Consider the following 21,975-nt stretch of genomic DNA (forward strand, 5'->3'; position numbering starts at 1 on the left):
AACATACTAGAATCAATATACCATATAACCTAGCTAAATGCATATGTTCTATCATTTCAAATCCAGAAATTAAGGAATACAAGATTAAAAGAACTACGATACATGCTCTTGGACCGAAAATATAAGAGAATAATTGACGACGGTATAACCAGAGCCAAATCATTTAACTTACAGGAATTACAGACAACTAATCCGCATTCAAAAGAAAACGTGTTACCGTACATTTCTACTCACAACCCGAAAAATAATGAAGCTTTTAGTAGTGTTTTGTCGTTGTTCTCCTCTTATATTTAATGCGTTTCCCTCAGTTTTAGTTCGTTACCCCGATTTTGTTCTTTGTCCATGGATTTATGAGTTTGAACAGCGGTATACTACTGTTGCCTTTATTTAACAATATGGTTAACAATATACCATTTTGACAGCACAAACGAAGGATATTGAAATTACTTAATTCACACAAAGTAATAAATGCAAACAATAACCGAAATTATTAAAAAAAAAATTAACATGCGCAACATTCCAAACGGAAATTATTCAGCCAAAGGTACAAAAATGTGGACGACCAAATTGTGAATCGTGTTTATACTTATCCGAAGGAACTGAATTTGTCTTTAAATCCGAACATATTTTCAAAATCAACAGTTTCACTTGTGTGTCGGGAAATCTCTGTACATCATCACTTGCAGGGGTTGTCAAGAAAATTAAATTGGGCAAACCGGCAACACAATTAGTAAACGAATGACAGCACAAAGACAGCAAATTCGCATACCAAGCCTAGGTAAAATCCCGTTTAGCGAACATATTATGAGATGCGATGGATCAAATCATCAAAATTTTCTTCATTTTCCCGTTTTATCAGTGTTCAGATAATACAACGGAAACAATGAGAATTAATAAAGAAAATTATTTCATTAAGAAATACCGTCCGAAATTGAATAGATGAACGATAATGTAGAAGCTATTTCTTTTAAATTATATACTTTCACTTTCATTTCATGTAGTTACTACGTTGTACTATATTATGACGTTAAGGACTAGCTTATAATGTCGCTCATAAACGTTGCCACTGACGAAATCGCCTTTAAATATGTATAAAGTGCCTAGAAAATCAACCTAACGATGTTAGAGTAAATTGGATTCGTAACCTCCTCCCCGGCGCCGGACGCTTCATTTTAATATGAAGCCCAGGTGTTCGCGTGGTTTAGCGCACCAGTTACAGTGCAGGCGATTTGGTGTCATGATATCTCAGTAGCATGGGTTCGAATCCCTGCGAGGGAAGAACCAAATATTTGCAAAAGCAAATTTACAGATCTAACATTGTTGGGTAAATGTTTAGACCAGTTGTATATATATATATATCGCCTGCACTGTGGCCGTCCCGCTAGACCACACGACCACCTGGGCCGCATTAAAATGAAGCCTTTGGTGGCCGGGTGTTACCTTTCCATGTCAGTGTTAATCTAGCGTCGAACTACAGTACATGATATATAAGGCATGAAAATGTTATTCTTACAGATCAGCTAAATTATCTATAGTAAAGGATCCTTCAAATTAATGTAAGATACAGTCACAGAAAATAATTATATTTATAAGTACGTCTGAGCCAGTGACAACTCTTCAAGACATTTATCCATCGGATCACCAGCAGTGATGGTGATACATGACTGTGTACATTATGTATATGCAACTCGTCTAAATATCAACCTAAGAATGTTAGATCTGTAAATTTGGTTTCGCAATTTTTTTGTTTTTCCCTCGCCGGGATTCGAACCCATGCTACTGAGATATCGTGACACAAAATCGCCTGCACTGTATATATATACATATGTGTCTACAGTGAAACTTAATGAGTGTTTTAGTTTTCTACTTTTGTGCACATTTAAGAAACTAACTGAAACTTTTTTCAAAATTGTTTCAAACTTGTGTATCATCATGAAATTGTTTCCATAGCAACACAATTAAAACTAGTATACCGTTATATATGAATATTATAATAATTTCTACAAATTGTACATACATGTATATTTATTTTTTTCTGACTGCAGGATTTTTCAATTGTTTTTCTTTTTTTTTAATTTTGTTTCCCTTGTAATAAAAAAACGAAACATAACTCCTCAGACTTTTTCTCATCATTGGTAAGATAAGACTGGTATTTATCAATTCATGGTTGACTTTAACTCAGGTGTTCGCAAAACATTATGGTGAGCATTCAAAAATTACCTCAAAAGGGTATATTTTAAATAATGAAAACCAAATCAAAAGTGGGTTTTATTTGATTATGATTGAAAATAAATATGAAAATATCAGGTAGTAAATTACATTAATAGGGACGAGCAGGACATTACGTCATGTGATGTTTTGATTTGTCATGTGATTGTCATGGTAAATATAGAACCGGAAACGCGTCTGTCAAACTCTGGCGGTAAACAGCAAACATGTTCGTGGAAAGATTTGCAAGTTGGGAAAAATGGAGAACTTGGATCCTCCATAACCTGATTTAAAGGAAGACGTATTGTGTAGTTAGATGTGCTGGCCAGGTCCATGAACTGTGAGAAATGCTATTCATGGCTCCGATTTTCTAATTTTAAAGATAAGGTGATGGATTGGATGGCTAGTTTTTTTTAAATATCCAAGCAATGCTTGCCAACACATCAGTCTGGTAAAAACGGGGAAGACAAGCAACGGCAAAGGCTTTGATATCAACTACAGAGTTTGTTTAGGTAATATACATAGAAAAGGAATTCAAATGGTGATTATTTCCGAGAGACAACTACATAACTATGACCAGGGGAAATAATAAAGATAATCAATCTAAACATACGTTATTCATACAAATTTTTCAGGGGCCCAATTGCAACAATAAAGCAGCTAATGAACTATCAAAACCCTTTTTTTGCTTGTTTTTACACGTTCCCATGTTGAGCAATCAGTAATATGCATGTATTTCTTTCTGTTCATTTTCATTTTTTGGGGTCCCCTCCGACTACGTACTTCATGTTTCAATTATTTTGATTTCTTTCAAAAAATCAGAGGCAAACATTTGGTTATAAAGCTCTAATGCTGACTCAAATACAAATACCCAGTGTAAATTGCAAGATAAAAACAATAGATGTACTGTACATTGTCAGAAATATAAAATGTACTCACTGCGAATTTTTTTTCACAAATTAATACATTTGTATTTCTTTTATTGTCCTTAAATAAAAAAAGGGTAAACATTTACAATGTGAAAAGTGGACATAGCCAAATATTGTAAACATTTTATTTTTTGGAAACTAAATACTATTTAAATCTTTCATTTTTCAGCCATGATAAATGCAGGTATGGGACCCAGCCACGGGAACAACTTCCAGACAGGATGCAACATTTCTCCAGTAGATGCCTCTACATTACGTAAAAAAACAGAAGGAACTAGCCCCGGTTATTATAGAAGCAGCAGAAGCATCATGTAAAGAATCACAGAGAGCTGGAATGTTCAGAGTCCAGTGAATCAGAGGAAGCTTTGATGCTGGATAGCAGACGAGAGGTTATGTTTGGTCTTACAATAGTCACACAGGTAAATTATATGATCAGTTATTGTGATATGGAGTGTAGAGGGGCTTCCATTTTATTGATCTAATATACATTAGGGTTTTAGCCTTTCGGGGTCAAAACAACCTCTCTGTTCAAGATCTTTGTGAACCTAAATATCACTTTAAGATTATAATGAATAATATTCTTTTAATATGCCCGTTAATACCGTTATCAGTCGGTCCGTCCCTCAGTTCATCGTCACCATGTCGGACAATAATCAAAACACACTTAAACCAACTCGCATAAGCATTTTGTGAATTGTTTATATCTATTATCATAAAAAAAATTGCGGTTGAATATTGGTATCAACCTGACCTTGTCGTTGTCGTCAGCGTCGTCCAAAGACATTTGGTTTCAAGACAATATCTTTAGTATATAGTTATCAAAGGTACCAGGATCATAATTTAATACGCCAGACGCCCGTTTCGTCTACATAAGACTCATCAGTGACGCTCAGATCAAAACAGTTGTAAAGCCAAACAAGTACAAAATTGAAGAGCATTGAGAACCCAAAATTCAAAAAAGTTATGCCAAATACGGCTACGGTACTCAATTCCGGGGATAAGAAAGTCCTTAGTTTTTTTCGAAAAATTCAAAGTTTTGTAACAGGAAATTTATAAAAATGACCACATAATTGATATTCATGTCATCACCGAAGTGCGAACTACTGGGCTGGTGATACCCTCGAGGACGAAACATCCACCAGGAGTGGCATCGACCCAGTGGTGTAAATAGTTTTTAAAGGTACCAAGATTATAATTTAATACGTCAGACGCACGTTTCGTCTACATAAGACTCATCAGTGACGCTCATATCAAATAGTTGTAAAGCCAAACGAGTACAAAGTTGAAGAGCATTGAGAACCTAAAATTCCTAAAAGTTATGCCAAATACGACTAAGGTAATCAATTCCTGGGATAATAAAAAATTCTTAGTTTTTCGAAAAATTTAAAGTTTTGTAACAGGAAAGGAGTAGGTCCAGTAAGGCCCCTTTTTGGCCGAAAAATATAACAGTTTTACAAAATTGTTAAAATGTAAACTTTTAGTTATTTATTGGACAGTTGAATGCTTCTGCTACATAAATATGGGCTGTTTTTGACAATACAATGCACATATATCGGGTTGTAGCACCATTAAGTCATGCTAAATTACTGAAATCTTCAAAATTCTATCATTTTAGTTAAATTTAAGACGGTTTCCGTGTAAAACGAAAGTGGCCGCATTCGTGTTCATCCTTAATATTGCAATGTAAGCTCAATTTTATGATAATACATAACATATATAAAGGTTGTGGATGAACACGGATGCGGCCACTTTCATTTTTGACAATAACAATCTGAAAAGTGACGTTTTTTGGCATATTTGAGAGATTTTTCATATTTGAGCTTCAATCGGGTCGTTTTTAATGACTTTATTAGTTAAAATCTTTCACATAAACTAATTGAATCAAGGGAAATGGACACTTAAGTGTTTAAAAAGTGGTCAAAATCTTTCGTCAGATGAAACTGAAATTTGAGGCCAAAATGAGTCCTTACCGGACCTACTCCTTTTACACTGTTCTTATCAAAGACAAGATTTCATATAATTTGGTATAATCAGACGAATTGTGCACATCCTGCTACAAGCATGAAATTTGGCATAAACCTTCCTGAACTGTAACTCTTTTATTTCAGATAGAAAGGCATTTGAAAAAATATGCCTCAGTTCCGGTAAAAGCCAATATGGCGGACATCATACTTAAATCTGCCAAATATCGAAGGCTAGTATGTGAAAAGATGTTAATATCATGCAACTATCATAATATTTGGTACAAACCTTTTTTAAGTACTACTTTTGGATAAAGTATATAGATTAGATGTCTTCAAAAATCCTACTTCCGGTAAAATTCAAATTGGTGGACATTGTACTAAAATTAGCTTATTTTGTATGGAGGGTAATTGAAATGTGTTTTAACGTATTGCTACTATCATTACATTGTGCAGGAACCTTTCTTTGGTGCTTCTCATGAAAACAATGTATAAGACATATGTCTTTAAAACACTTTCTTCCGGACATACCCATAATGGAGGACATATAAATATATTTTTTTATTTTAATATTTATTTTGTTTTCAAAATGTAGAGAACATTTTTTTTTTGTGCTGGTTATTAAACTTTTGGCTTTAAGTTATCCTCAAAACCACCATTTATATTCTGTTGTAAACATTTAAATACAAAGTTTACACTTCCAGTAAAAAAAACAATAATGGCGTATAAGATGAGTCATCAATCCATATCTTCGATGTAGAGTTTTAGATAGATTGATTAAAACAAAATAGAATCGCTAAAGTACTAAAACAGATTTACTACTATTTAGCCAAAATTACATGTTTATTCACAGTCACCACACCATGCAAACAAAACAGTGCACGGGAGACCCGATTTTCCACATTAACAACGAACGCTACATCCTTTCTTCATCCGCAATGTGCAAGCTTCTGACAAAATGATGAGGCATCAGAAAGAGTGTTTAAAAGTGATCCTCTTTGTCGCTTTGACCCTTTGCCATTCATTAGCGACTGGAATAGGTAGCATAATAGCTAATTCCAAGCTCGTCCCCCTAAACACCTGCCTTAGTATATTGCACGTTTTACATGCTGGAAAAGACTAGACCAAGTTGAGGTAATAGCCTCAATTAGCCTTCCCTTTTAACAGAAATAACACATAGGGTGACGTATACGGTGCAGGAAATGCTTACCCATCCGGAGCACCTGATTTCACTCCTGGTTTTTAGTGGAGTTCGTGTTTTTTCTTAATTATTATTTATAACTGTTGATGTAAATGTCCTTTGGTTTTGTGAGTCTTTGTTTACTCCTTGGTTTTGATTGTTATTGTCCACGTACATAGACAATAATGGTAGTTTGAAGAAAGATACAAGTAGCAAGAGCTACATTTAGGGGAGAGGGAATACACTGACTAATACGGGGTCAAAACAAATTCCTTAAAATTTTCTGAGAGAGATAACGACAATAAGAAAGAACTTTTTACTTTTCATTCACAGCAGCTTACTTAATAAAATTTTGAGGAAAAGGTAGTGGTGGCAACAAATGCTCAGGTGACATGATGATGTTTTAAGTTTAGCACTATGTATACATGAATAGGCTGACACTAGAATCAAGATGCATGTGTCTAATGCAGTGAAACACACACTTAACTGAGTCATGACCCGAAAAGTCGATACTGTTGCTGTCATTGGTGTTTCGCTATTATGTGACATAGGGGCAGATGAACTTTGGCTTGCATTTGGAAGTTGGAACAGCTTTAGATATATATCTATCCATGACCTTCAAATGCACATGGCATTGAGCATATTGAGAGATTACTAGTTTGCTGGAAAAGGAACTGCGTTGGGGACACGGATGGCGTTTGAAAATGTGACTTTAACATTTAGAATGATGATTGATCAGCCAACATCACCGGATATGGATTTTATAATGTCATTGATAAAACGGTACATGGTTTTGTTGTAAGATCGAACAAACGTTCAGATGGGGTTAACGAAGCAAGAAAACATGTGTTTTTGGAAGAGGAAAAACTTATTGAGGCTATTCACACGACTCAATCTAGTCTTTGTCAGCATGTAAAACGTGCAGTGTACCATGGCGGGTGTGAACGAGTTAAAAGCTTGGAATTGGTTCCTATGCTAACTAGTCCAGACGCTAATGAATAGCGAAGGGACAAATATGAACCATGAGAACCCTTATTGGCAACCCTTTGTGAGGCCTCTTCATCTTATCAAGTGCTTGTACATTATGGATGTATTACAGCTGATATCCTAATGCTTGCAAATTAAACTTTGGTTGGTTTCTTGCTTTGTTTGTATAATTGTTTATAGAAGCTTTGTAAATGAGATTGACATCGTTAAACAATATTTATAGGCATAGTTTAACCTGTATATAATACATTTGAATTTATTTGGTGTTATCCTAATATGATTGTACAATATACAAACAAAGCAAGCAAGCTAACCAAAGTTTTGCTCTACATGCATTATGAAACAATACCACAGTCTTTGTACATGTGGAAAATCAGCTCTCCAATTGTGAATAAACATATATTTGTGGCCATAAAATAGTCATTCTAAAGATGTTTTAGTACTCTAGTGATTTTATTTTGTTTTGATCAATCTATCCTAAACTTTATATCAAAGATATGGATTGAGGAATTATTTTTGGAATTTACGCAATATTTTTTTTTTTAACAAAGGTGTAAACTTTGTATTTAAACATTTACAGCTGAAAAGAATTAGTGGTTTTAATGATAACTTAAAGCTAAAAGTTTAATGACCAGAACAAAAAAAAAACATTTTCTTTCCATTTTGAAACAAGAATGTGTGCCAAGTACACGGATGCCCAACTCGCACTACCATTTTCCGTGGACCGTGAAATTGGAAACTCTAATTTGGCATTCCAATAAGAAAAATCACAATCGCATTAAAATCCGATGTTCTGATACGCTAATGAAGGATAGCGTATCGGAACATCGGATTTTGATGAGATTGGAAAGATCATAGCATAGGGAACATCTGTATGAAGTTGCATATTGATTGGACTTCAACTTCATCAAAAACTAGTCTGACCAACAAATTTAACCTGATGCGAGACGAAACTTTAGCCTGAAGCTTGACGAACGGACGAACGAACGAACAAATTAACGAACGAACGAATGAACGAACGAACGAATTGACGGACGAACGGACGCACAGACCAGAAAACATAATGCCCCTCTTCTATCGTAGTGGGGCATAAAAAGTTGAATATTAAAATAAAAATAAATATATTTCTAAGTTCGCCATATTGGATATCACCGGAAGTAGGAGTTTTTAAGACATATGTTCTAAATATTGTATCCATGAGAAGCACCGAAAAAGGTTCCTGCACAATATAATGATAGAAGTAAAAGGTTAAAACACATTTCAGTTACCCTCCCTAAAAGTAAGCTTATTTTAGTACAATGTCCGCCATGTTCGACTTTACCAGAAATAAGGGTTTTGAAGACATCTAATCTATATAATATATCCAAAAGTAGTACATAACAAAGGTTTGTACCAAATATTATGATAGTAGCATGATAATAACACCTTTTCACATACTCTCCAACGATATTTGGCTGATTTAAGTATGATGTCCGCCATTTTTGGATTTTACCGGAAGTGAGACATTTTTTTTTTAAATGCCTCCCTATCTGAAGTACAAGAGTAATAGTTGAGGAAGGTATATGCCAAATTTCATGCTTGTAGCAGGATGTGCACAATTTTTCACAAAGCCGCCATACTATAAGTAAACAAATCATTATCATTTAATATATCTGTAATTGACTCATTCTGATGTATGCTAAGGACTATATTAACCTGACAAGACATTGGTTCATTTCAGACTTTGACCACAGAAGAAACCAGTAACCTTGTCTTTATAGCCCATGAGTACACCTCAAGAATAGTCAATAATTATATTTTATATCATGTGTATGATGTACCTCTATTTTGTCAACAGTTCTTCACAGTATTACAAATTATTGGACATAATCACTTTATTTTCATTTTGTATTGCAGAATCAAGCAAAGGTATGTAGCCAGATTTTTTTACTACATTACTTTAGGATTTCTTTTGATTAAGGTCATATCTCAGCAATTGTAAAAAATAAAATAGAAGTCTGAGTTTGCACAAATTTTCCATAGCTTCAATGTTGTTATTTAAAACAATCAAAGTAAAACATTTCCAGTTTTAAACAGACATTTTTATAAGAAACAATTGTCAATTACACCCTCTGGTATTCAAATAATGTGTGGTGACTGTGATTTGAGTGCAATCTGTGGTGTTTAATGTCTAACATTGTAATTAAAAATGGAACACAAATAAATAAAACCTTTGTATAATCATGTCAATGTCCTTGAGGTTGAAGACCGTGACAGCTCTGCATTCAAGCTCATTTTAGTTCCTTTACCATGTTGTGCATATGCCCACAGGTACGATCCACTTACTGTTATTTTTTTCAGGACAAGCTGCAACAGAGAGACATTTTATGTATTTTAATTTTGTAAAGCATAAACAATTTTGGTTGTATGATGAACATTTATTTATGGGATTTTTTTAGGTTTTATGGAGGGACTAAATCATTAAAAGCTTGGATGTCTTCAGCTGTGATGCAAAAGAACGAAGGCTTTTGTTAGTTAAGCCAGGTAAATGTATTTGCGGCTTTATTTTATTATGTAAGCTTAGTTTATACATATTTTATTTGCTGAATTTAAGCAAAATGGATTTGACACAAGTAAATCATACTTATGAAGTCGTCTCCATAATACAATATAAAATTACAATTATAATAGTTTAATATAATAGACATGCATAATTACCCCGACCTTATGCGTATGGTCCTATCGTACGCGTATGGTCGGGTTATTAATACTCTGTTATACGTTTACCTTGAATTCCTACAAATTCTTCAATTCTTCATATGGTTTTATAGTTCATTAAAAATACGCCATCATGCAAGTCATGTTATTGAAATATTATAATAAAAGAATTAACTAATGAAAAGAAGAAATTTCACATGGTTTATTTTACTCACTAGTTAAAAATCAAAAAAAAAAACTTGTGTAAACGATGTGCCTAGGTTAATTCCCCTTAATTCAGACAGATCAATTATTTAGTAATTAAATGTTTATTTTATGTTTAATTCGATTTAAACAAAGTAAGATACAAGTAAGGATTGTTAATTTTATTGTTTTAGAATTTAACTTTTGATGCTTTTATATTGTTTTTAGAATATTCATTTATTCAACTTTTCTTCAGTACCTTTTGTGTTAAAGTTGTCCTGATAAATGACAAGTTAAGGATTGTATTTGTTATGCAGGCGGAGGCGGCCTTGCACAGGCCTCCAAATAATCTCCGGAATGTATCATTCCACCTGAGCCTAGAGATATCCACCACTTTGGTGCAGTTCGCCAGAGTTAGTCATCCCTTTTTGGTGCAAATTTAAGTACTTTTAAAAACACATACCGAAGCAAATTTACTTTACTTTCAAGACTAACTCATGGAACACTTCATTTACATTTTACTTTTGATTTGCTTTAAATTAGAACTTCAGTTTAGAAAGTTTCATATTCTTGTGTATCCGACGTTGTTTAATTTCATGCAATTATTGTACATTTGTGAATAAATATAGTTTCATTTGATTTTTTGTCTGTTGTTAAGATATCTGATATCTGGTATCCAAAGGATCGAATAGGGACGAAGTATTGGCTACTACACGTCCTTCCCGTTACACTTGTATACCTATGGTCATTATCGATTTGTTAAAACGAACGAATGGCAATATATCGACGTGAAAAGATAACTTCCCAGTATTTCTTAAAGGACATAGTTCACTAGATAATTTGTCTTGTGAACATTGTGTACTGCAGTCAGGTTACGATATCTGAAACCTAGAGCTTCTGAAAAACACCGTAGACACATAGGTATGACCCAAAACCTCTGTATCGCTGCACGCACATGCTAAGAAGGCTTACGCTATTCACTCGCAACCGAAAAGTGTATCTGAAAAGGACAACCAAGACGTGCAAATGCAAAGAGGCTATGGTAGCGCGAGGAAGTAAATGTCACCCCCAGCTTACAAGAAAGAATGCAATTAGCGATAAAAACGAACTACGGCATCAATATCTAATTTTAATGTACCTTTTGAATTATAAAATTAAGACATTTTCAGATAAAATTTATTGTAAGATTGAAATGTTTGGTTTGTAATGCATATTATAAAAAAATACCTATATGGTCCATATACTCATATGGTCCGGCCCGTTAAAATCCAAACGACTATATACTCATATGGTCATGACCATATGCGTATGGTCCGAATAGTCATATGGTACTGAACACATATAAAGCAAATATTTTATAGAATATACTACTTGTTTTCATAGGTAAAAAGAGGAGAGAAAGTCAAAACGGAAAAAGAAAGTTTGAAAAGTATAATTATGTGACGATGACTTGTGCATTGATGAGGACGATGACTTTCCGTGCTGGTAATATAACGCTCTATCAAGGCATAAGACATCTGTATGACCTTTTTATGAAATTTTGATCATGTTTGAAAATTTGAATATTTTGTTTGAAAATTTGAATATTTTGTTTGAAAATTTGAATATTTTGTTTGAAAATTTGAATATTTTGTTGGAAAATTTGAATATTATGTATGCTCTGAGTGAGGTGTTTCATATTGACATATTCTCTACATATTGTACTTGAGATAATTGTGAGAGATTCAAATTCTAGATAGTATTTCAGATACATGTATGTGAAAATTAAACCCCCCGCCACCCACCCTTTAAAAAAATAATATGTTGGCCATTGATTGGAGTCGATACAAATAAGTTAGTATAGCAAACAGACTATTTGTTAGTCTTGTATTATTTTAATTTTAGTTTCTTATGTACAATTTGGAAATTAGTATAGCGTTCATTATCACTGAACTAGTATATATCTGTTGAGGGGCCAGCTGAAGGACGCCTCCGGGTGCGGGAATTTCTCGCTACATTGAAGACCTATTGGTGACCTTCTGCTGTTGATTTTTTCTATGGTCGGGTTGTTGTCTCTTTGACACATTCCCCATTTCCATTCTCAATTTCATTAAATAAAATGAATAAATTAATAGAGAAAACTATTCAACTCATGACCAAACAACACCGATAATTAACTCATGCAATACATACATTCGTGAATTGATGTGTAGTTATTCTATAATTATTTTTTGAGATTTTTTTTTTTAGATCTGTACATTTTCCTCTACATTCTAAATTTTAAATCTATAAAGTAAATCTTACAAAATAGTGCAGATCAAAACATTACATGCACATGTCTTCATTCTTTTCATGTGAATAAGAATCTTCTACTCTCTCCAGGACAATTTACCATATTTCATGGAATTCGAAAGGATCGAAGGCGTCAAGTCAAACAAAATATTACTATTATGAAAGCAATAAATAAAAACTCAGAGGAGGATCACGTCATTTTGTACTTTTATCTTAGCAATTGAAGTAGGGAATATGTCTGTACATAGACAAGTGAATGGAAATGGGGTATGTGTAAAAGAGACAAGGACCCAAAAAATAGTGAAAATAGACACACAGCTTAGGACAACCAATGGGTCTTCAATGAACAGTGGAAAATCATCAGATCCAGGAGCAGCCTAAAGCCTTTAAGTATATTAACATTTAAGTTGAAAACCAAAGAGGAAGGATTCTCTGGCTCTAATTATGTTCTAATGTACAAAAGTTTAACATAAATAGTTTCAACATAGAATAGTAATTGAAAATTTGCATATGGATCACTTCTTCCATTATTGTTTTTTTTTTTTTTTTGAATTGTTTGCAGTCCAAGAAATTGAAAGATAATCAGCGAGAATCAGTGAAAAAGGGAGACACATATGGAGTAGAAATAGAAGTGCAAGAACATATTGACACAGGAAATATTCCATCTAAGTTGAAATTTGAAGGAGAAGAATCAGTAGTAGTTTTTGATTTAGAAACAACAGGTAAATGTCAACAAAAAAATTGAATCTCAGATATTAGGCTAAAAAATGGCACACAAGACCCGTGATTCGCCTACTCATTAGTGATTCTTTAATCAAACATAGATGCTTGTAATAAGGTTACTATGACCATAAAACTTACATTGTTATTAATAGTAAGTGAAATAAGCTTACACTGTTATTGTAAGTCAAAAAAATATATGAAAGTGACACAACATAAAGCGCAGTGCATAGTTAACGCCCATTGTGTGGTATTTACAAAACGTGTATTGGGAATACTCAATGATAGTCTTGGAATACAAGTAATAGAAGGTTATTGCATGAATATTGGGGACTATTGTTCCGAGTAGAATTTTATATTTAACAAGCTTGCGAGTGCAATACATTTTCTACGAGGGACAATAGTCCCCAATATTCATGCAATAACATTTTTAGCTCACCTGTCCCGAAGGGACAAGTGAGCTTATGCCATCACTTGGCGTCCGTCGTCGTCCGTCGTCTGTCGTCGTCGTCTGTCGTCGTAAACTATTTCAAGAATCTTCTCCTCTGAAACTACTGGGCCAAATACTTTCAAACTTTAACTGAATGTTCCTTAGGGTATCTTAATTATAAATTGTATCCGAAATTATGATCTATCAACAAACATGGTCGCCATTGCTAAAAATAGAACATAGGGGTCAAATGCAATTTTTGGCTTATAACTCAAAAACCAAAGCATTTAGAGCAAATCTGACATGAGGTAATATTGTTTCTCAGGTCAAGATCTATCTGCCCTGAAATTGTCAGATGAATCAGACAACCTGTTGTTGGGTTGCTGCCCCTGAATTGGTAATTTTAAGGAAATTTTGCTGTTTTTGGTTATTATCTTGAATATTATTATAGATAGAGATAAACTGTAAACAGGAATAATGTTCAGCAAAGTAAGATTTACAAATAAGTCAACATGACAGAAATGGTCAGTTGACCCCTTTAGGAGTTAGTGCCCTTTATAGTCAATTTTTAACCATTTTTCGTAAATCTTAGTAATCTTTTACAAAAATCTTCTCCTCTGAAACTACTTGGCCAAATACTTCCAAACTTTAACTGAATGTTCCTTAGGGTATCTAGTTTGTAAATTGTATTCGAAGTTATGATCTATCAACAAACATGGTCGCCATTGCTAAAAATAGAACATAGGGATCAAATGCAGTTTTTGGCTTATAACTCAAAAACCAAAGCGTTTAGAGCAAATCTGACGTAAGTAATATTGTTTATCAGGTCAAGATCTATCTTGCCTGAAATTTTCAGATGAATCAGACAACCTGTTGTTGGGTTGCTGCCCCTGAATTGATAATTTTAAGGAAATTTTGCTGTTTTTGTTTATTATCTTGAATATAATTATAGATAGAAATAAACTGTAAACAGCAATAATGTTCAGCAAAGTAAGATCTTCAATTAAGTCAATTTGACCAAAATTGTCAATTGACCCCTTAAGGAGTTATTGCCCTTTAAAGACTTTTTTTACAATTTGTTCATCATGTTGACTTACTTTAAAAAATCTTCTCCTTTGAAACTGCTGTATCAATTTCAGCCAAACTTAGGCTAAATGAGTTTCAGAGTATCTAGTATAAATTTTATATTTTATTTCCTTGTATGTCAAGAAACATAGCTCCTATGGCTAAAATAGAACATAGGAGAAAATGATTATTTTTTTGGGCTTTTGAAGAAAATAGGACAATCCAACAAACATTTAAATCAATTGAAAAGCCAAAATAATCATTGATGAGAGATTTAACCAAAAGAATTAAGGTGAGCGATTCAGGCTCTTGAGAGCCTCTTGTAATTGTATAGCAATATAATATTTGCAAGTAAAAATTGATTTTAACTAAGATGTTGTCTTTGATAACGTCATGAATTTTGGTGATTTATTGCTCTAGTGTAATATTAGAAGTTATTGCACGCTAACTTTTAGTTACTTTCTGTGGGAAATATTATATTGCTATACAATAATATATATTACTGATGTTTGTTGAGAGTTATGCCCCTTAGATCATGAAAAATAATATAAATAAAGCATTGAAAATGAATATTTATTAGATTGTTGGTGTCATCATGTTACTACGTAACTTATGATTCATATTGAACAAGTGTTATGGAGGTTGCATCTTTTCTCAAAATGAATAAGATATCTGTAATTATGTTATCATGTTATAGTGGAGAAACGACACTCTGCACATGGCAAGCAAATGTGTCTTATATTATCAATCCAAAGAACTATTAATCAAATTAGTGTGGCCTAAACTATTTATTTGCATGTGAACTATGTCAGTTTTTATATAAATTTTGCCTTGTGAGCATGATAAGTAGTCAAAATTCATCTTTGCCTTTTTAATTGTTTTTGGTTTTGGGCTGCTGTCTCTCTTTTTTATTTTTATTCATTTTTATATACACCTGTTTGACATTCAGTATGTGGGGAAATCCAATACTAAAAATCATTCTGTAAGGCAAGCATAGTTTTTCAGGTAAACGGACAGAAAGTCACAGGACATACAGTTTACAGATTTGATAGGACAACCAGTCACAGGACAAAACGTCCATTCTCAATTTTACACATAATTTGCTGACAATTGTTTGAATATATGAGAGAAAGATCTTGTTTTTTTTTGTTACAAATATTTAAAGCAAAATTAATCATGAAAAGGATATATTTCTTTGCAGAATAAAGCCATTTTAGTATCAAGTCACTTTGACATCTTTTTGTCATAACAATTATTTGATCATTATTGATATTTTTCAAGAAATTTTAATGACAAAGTTGCTTCACATATATACATTTAAAATAGTTCAAGAAATTTCTTTGTTTTTAAATAGTGTTTTCTTGTTCAAAGAAAAATAATCTCAAAACTGAATTGTGATTTTTTGTCTGTAACTGTTTGTCCTCCCTTCTTTTTGTATGGATATCTGGAGTATTTTATGAATTTTATTAAAGATAGTGTATTACAGAATACAGGTAATTTGGAACAAATTGGAATTAGTTAACTAAATGGTGTCTTCGAATTTGGCTTGAAATATATTTACTGAACCCGAATTAGTGACCATGTAAATGTGATATTATAATAGGTAATAATGAGGATGTTAAATATGAAATGGTTATTATCAGAACTTATATATATTCAAATCTACTCTAACATCGTTAGGTTGATTTTCTAGGCACTTTATACATATTCTAACGCCTGGTATTTCTTAATCATAAGAAATCCGATGGACACGGTATAATTTGCAGTTGTCGCTACACATAGGCAGAGATATACATATATTAATTTACAGTGATTGTATGCTTCTAAAAATAGATTAGGATTCTGTAATAATACTGAAGAGATGAGTAGATGATCATTTCTGTACACGAAAAAGAATACTTCGTGTATCAGAGATCCTTGTTTAATTCCTACGACAAGGTTAACACCTCCCGAAACGAAAGCTTATTTTTTATAAGCTAGAGTTAGAGGAGGGGATAAGGTATCTGCGCAATGCTAGGCGGTGTTGTCGTAGAAGTTAGAAATAAAAAGTACAGGTTCCAGCCCCGGCGCCGGGGAGGAAGTTACGAATCAAATCTACTATAACATCGTTAGGTTGATTTTCTAGGCATTTTATATATATACATATTACATATATATTATAAATATATATTATATGTAATAAACAGAGTTTAAGACACAACAGTATATTGCCTAGAGGGGTGACTATTAAAATATCATTGGTATTGAAGAAGTTTGTATAATGATGTTCACAAATTTTAAATTGTTGATAAATTAATAATTTAATTTACTTAAAAATTATGAAAAAAATGAAACACCAGGATATAATTTTATACTGTTATTGATTTATCAACATGAAAATGGGTAAATACTAATATTGAATAATAAAAATGTGTCGTCTGGGGTAAGAAACTGAAAACCATTATTTAAAGCACTAGCTATAATAAGTAAAAAGTATACTGGGTAACATTAAACTCAAATTAAACTCAAGGTTTAGTATATAACTGAATATATATCAGGTTTCTTAAAATGATAACGGTTTATTCACTTTATTCATTCATGACACAAAGTCTCTCATATATATGCTCTTTACAAAAGGAAAGTCTACAGGGTATAAGTAGCAGCAGTAATTTTTTTTTTTTTTTTCATTTTATAATCTCATTTTTGTTACAGTATTTTATTTCTTATTAAAATGGTCAAAAGAAATTACCAGTTGTGTTTTAAAGAAAAATAACTATGTCTGACTTTAAAAATTTATCAAAACAAGTATACTGCTATAGACTCTATTTTACAGTAACCCTTCAATGAAGTATACACCAAACAAAACATTAATGTAGAAAGAGAGAAAATTTCTTTTAGGAAATAGAACCTCAAAAAGGGGTTTTATTCTTCTTCTCATAAGGGACTTATCAATTAAATTGTATAAGTCATAAATTTATTTCTTTACATCATTGAACTTTGTTGTCAAACGAATTAGGATCGCTAGTTCTGCTTGTAGATAAATACAGGTTAATGATACACTATAAGATAAGTTTCAGTACTTTATTCGTAATGTATAATTTGTTTTTGTAGATAAGAGTTCACATTGGTTTGAGCATGATTCCCAGCCAGATTATGAAGCGGCATATATCATGTATATATAGGAAATATATAGGTGTCACTAAGTTACTCTCATACCTTATTTGTACCTGTAAATTCGGAAACAGCGGATTCATTTATAATTTTGTGATACATGTACTTATTGCGTTTGGAAATAACGTTGATAGGGCTTACAGCATTATACCACGATGTTGGTGGGATATTCTGATTGGACAAAAATGAAATTGTGAATTGAACAAATAGCATACTTACAATTAGTAAGAAACACTACAAAACTTGATGACAGTGCATACCTTTGATAATCAATCATTTGAAATAAGTTAATAACAATTTGGAATAAAGAGAATTCATAGTTTTCTGGGAATATTAATAGTGCATCATCTTTTAATTCCATGATTATCTTGGAGAGTAATTCATTTTTGAATAGCAAATTGGAATAATGAAAATTCATAGTTTCAGTGAATATCAATACTAAACGTACATCGGCATAATCATATCTGAATTTATGAATACCTTGGATAATTATTCATTTAAATAAGAATGTGGATATAATAAGAATTGTTATGCAGGCATTGCTATTGTCAGCTACATGTACCACCAGAGGGTGTTAAACCTCCTTGAATTTCCAGGAGGGTCTGTCACGGTCCGTCACAATTGGTTAGTGACATAAGCATGATGATGGAAATGTTTACCGACCTAGCTTGGCTTTAAAGCCTTGGCACGGTTGTTGGTTAGAGTCAAATCACAGCTTGCTGTACTTATAATTGTCTGAATGTATCTTCATGTATTTTGATAATCTTCTTTATTACTGTTCATTCTGGAACTTGCATTTTATACTAGTAGTCAAACATATTAAACAATACATGTACTTCAAAGTTACATTTTATTGTCTCGCCTTACACAAAAGTCATGAAAGTTGGTTGTATTTAAGAAATAAGTATTACAATCTGGGGGTGATGATGTAAGCTATTTCTATAAAGCTTTAATTTTTAAGAGCTAAAAGTGCTGGATGTTTCTTATCTTGTATTCAGATACTAGTTGCTAAATTATGTTAGTATGTTGCAGTCTGTAATTTTATGTTCATTGCACCTGACCTCATTTTCATTGTTCAACGACTGTATGAAAAAAAATTGCTGTTATTTACTCAGTGACATGCTCTCTTAAACTGTACATTTCATATGAGTTATTGGATACATTTTTCTGTATATGAGTATCTTGCATGTTCTACTTGTCTATCAGGTTGGGTTGACCTGAACTTGACTTCATTTCATGGATAAGTGATTAAGGTTATTTCAGTTTAATACAATGTAAACCTGGTTAAGTTTATGTATCAGATGCTTAGTAATAAAACTGAGAATGGAAATGGGGAATGTGCCAAAAAGACAACAACCCGACCACAGAACAGACAACAGCAGAATGGATAATTGATAATGAAAGTTTATGTGATACTAATAGACTAGTAAAATCTTCATATTCAAGAACTTCAATAAAAAAAACATGAATAAGGCCACATTTAAAGAATGTCTGTTTCCCCTTCCCCCATGTTTAAACTTTGTAAACAAAGGCAGATTAATTTGTTTTTCTAACTGGGTGTCTTATCATGGTCACATGAATGGTTTTGACTTTTCCAGTCAGCGCATCTTTTGAGTTGTTTGTGCTCAATTTGAGTGTATTTATTGAGATTATCAATCCTTTTGCCTTCAAGCACTTTTCAAAAATAAAAGAGATTATTTTTGGGAAAGAAAAATAATTTCGATTTTTATGGAAAATAATTGTTTAACCAGGGGACTTATATTTTACCCGTGTGTGTGCGGGGGGGGGGGGACACACATTATTTCACACATTATTTTCATTTTGGCCTACGGAGATATGGTATGAATTTCGATGAGACGACTATCAACCATAAACCATGTAGACCAAGTGATTTACTTGTTAGTAATTATTTAATAGATCACTGCACACCCTTCAACAATGACCAAAAACTAAAACTTCATAATGAGCACCCTATAAAAGGCTCAGCATGTCATGATGCATCTAAGACAGTTAATGTAAAAAATTCAGTGATGACAGTTTGATTTATACTACTACATACTAGCTACAAATACACAAATATATGATAAACAGCAACCAACAAAACACAGTTCAGACATTGAAATAATTAGCATGTGTCCAATTGGTGTCAGGGTGGTCTAACCTACCATTCTAGCATAAAAGAAAAATATTTAAAAAAAAATGTATATACATGTATACATACCAAACAAAACGGGAACCAAAATATCATATCTGACTATCAACACAATTTACTCAATATTATATATCAGTGCTTAATTGTTCTACCGCATGCATAAGAAAATCTCTAGAACGTTTTGCTGGAAAACATTAATGCCTACTCAATTCTAATTTTCGTCAGGGAAGGAGCGCTACCTTACGTCAACACGTAACAAATTTTTGTCCGGCCACAAATGTAGTGCATTACTAAGGGCAGCTGCTAGTGTGCCTGACAATCCTTCATTGGTGCACTTAGGGGGCTGAGAAATCGATTTTAAATAGCACTGTACTCATTTCTGCATTTTGACCCTTCCGCACTCCAAACAAAGAATATCCTAATGAATATGAGTGAGAAACATTCATGTTGCTTTCGACATGTCATATTTCCATTTTGTTATTATTCAAATTATATGTTCTATGATTTTGTAATAAAATAAAATTTCACATTTTTGTTGCTCAACTTTTTTGGCTCAGTATATTAGAAATATCGAATTATTGCAGAAGAGTTTCTACCGTGCACTTGAACTGCACTAATATTAAAATAGTAGAACACTATATAAGCAAGTCTAAATTGAAAGCTACGTTCAAACCTATGATTGCGTTGTATAAAAAGACAATTTGTATACGTGTGCATGTAAAACAAATTTAATCGTAGAAGGGTCTAAATACAGCACAAAAAACATTTTCCAAAAGACCCAAAAAGTTTAAAGTATATTTAAACAACACGCATTTGACTAACAGGTCGAACAACTGGTGTTCTTTAACCTTCCTGACTGCCATTGGCGATTGCCAAATTAAATTGATCACAAGAAGTAACAAAACGGATCTTAATATTATAACTTTAGTATTAAACAGAAAACAACAAACTTATGGCCAAGATATTATGCCACAAACATAAGGTGTCAATTTTTTGTCAGTACACCAGATCCGGATTTCGACAATAAATGTCAATATAGTGATATTAGGGATCGAACCGATATTTGGAAGGCCATATAATTTACCCTGAGTATAAGATAGACTCTTGAATTTTAATAGTCATTATAGGATGAACGGATCATATAAACCGGAATGAAAATATGATACAAGCCCTAACGAAAAAATCTAAACAAGTCTAAATTGAAAACTAAGTTTAAACCTATGATTGCGTTGGATACAAACCGCAATTTGTATACGTGTGCAAGTAAAACAAATTTCGTCGTAGAATGGTCTAAATACAGCACAAGCAATATTTTTCAAAAGACCAAAAAAGTGAAAAAGTATATTTAAACGAAACGCATTTGACTAACAGGTAGAACAACTGGTGTTCTTTAACCCTGCTGACTGTCATTGGCGATTGCCAAAAACATTGATCACAAGATGTAACAAAATGGGTCTTAATATAACTTAAATACTACACAGAAAACAATAAACGTGTGCCCAAGATGTTATGCCACAATAATAAGGTGTCAATATTGTATTCAGTACACCAGATCTTTATATAACACAAGTTATATATATATATATATATATATATATATATATATATATATATATATATATATATATATATATAACTCGTTAGATCTGTAAATTTGGTGTCACAATTTTTTTGTTCTTCCTCGCCTGGATTCGAACCCATGATACTGAAATTTCGTGACACCAAATCGCTTGTACTATAACCGACACGCTAGACCACACGACCACCTGGGCTTCATAAAATGAAGCTTTCGGTGGCCGGGTGTTACCTTTCCACGTCAGTTTTAATCTAGCGTCGTACTACAGTACATGATATATATGGCATGAAGATTCTTTTTATAGATCAGCTAAATTATCATACATATATATATATATATATATAATTTATATAATAGGTTGATGTATTTAAATAGATGACAATTATTTGTACCTGCATGCATTCTGGTTTAACCATATACAACGAATTATAGTGAGGTTGAATTTCCTGTCATTTAATTTCATTTA

At 32.7% G+C, this 21,975-nt stretch overlaps 1 long non-coding RNA gene across 1 annotated transcript; it reads left to right on the forward strand.

The window, feature by feature from the left end:
- The first annotated feature begins 1,244 nt into the window (after positions 1-1,244).
- LOC143074141 (uncharacterized) lies at positions 1,245-18,623 on the forward strand. The gene is made up of 6 exons (XR_012977749.1): positions 1,245-3,556; positions 9,162-9,173; positions 9,704-9,788; positions 11,529-11,630; positions 12,979-13,138; positions 17,722-18,623. It is a non-coding gene; the product is annotated as an uncharacterized LOC143074141 (long non-coding RNA).
- Positions 18,624-21,975: the final 3,352 nt, after the last annotated feature.

The sequence above is a fragment of the Mytilus galloprovincialis genome, chromosome 1 (genome assembly GCF_965363235.1).
Source record: "Mytilus galloprovincialis chromosome 1, xbMytGall1.hap1.1, whole genome shotgun sequence".
Lineage (NCBI taxonomy): Eukaryota > Metazoa > Mollusca > Bivalvia > Mytilida > Mytilidae > Mytilus > Mytilus galloprovincialis.